This window comes from Morone saxatilis, unplaced genomic scaffold, assembly GCF_004916995.1.
Source record: "Morone saxatilis isolate NCDOM2014 unplaced genomic scaffold, NCSU_SB_2.0 Contig10, whole genome shotgun sequence".
Classification (NCBI taxonomy): domain Eukaryota; kingdom Metazoa; phylum Chordata; class Actinopteri; family Moronidae; genus Morone; species Morone saxatilis.
Genome location: NW_023339652.1, coordinates 15134997 through 15135546, shown reverse-complemented (window position 1 = coordinate 15135546; position 550 = coordinate 15134997). Strand labels below are relative to the sequence as shown.

At 40.4% G+C, this 550-nt stretch overlaps 1 protein-coding gene across 1 annotated transcript in view; it reads left to right on the top strand.

Moving 5' to 3' along the window:
* Nucleotides 1-550, top strand: part of ano2b (anoctamin 2b) — a 60508-nt gene that overhangs the window by 37341 nt on the left and 22617 nt on the right.

Sequence of the window (550 nt, the reverse complement as noted above, 5' to 3'; positions counted from 1 at the left end):
CAGGAAACTGTTTCCCGTCTTCCATCGACACTCATCATTGTTTTCTTTAAGCCACGGCTGCAACATTACAGTTATTATAACCTTAAACATGTAGTGCGTGTGCCAAAACCTAATCAAACCTTTACCCTGCCAACAAAGGGTCATAAAAATTATTTTTGGAACGGTCATTTGTAAAGCACTCACACTATTTTGTCATTTAGTTTGGACGACTTGTTGCATTCAGCCACATGCAGCACATGCTGTATACGCAGTCATTTACATTCATGTCCATCACAAGCCAAAGCACATAAACAGTGGAGATGCAGTCACAGATTAAAAGTTTCCTCCCTCGTGCATTAACAGTCTCTGTTACGTTCAACATGTTTGATATTGAAGCTTAAAAGGACAGCTTGTAATTAATTAGCAAGTGACATATTATTTTGGTCACGGTCCTCGTACTCCCGTGCCTGTCAGAAAGGCTTCTGGCCCAGCAGAATAAAGTAAGTAAAATTAGCTGCAGCCTTTACTAGCTGAACACTAAAGTGAGTTATTCTGAAATGGGCCATTCTGC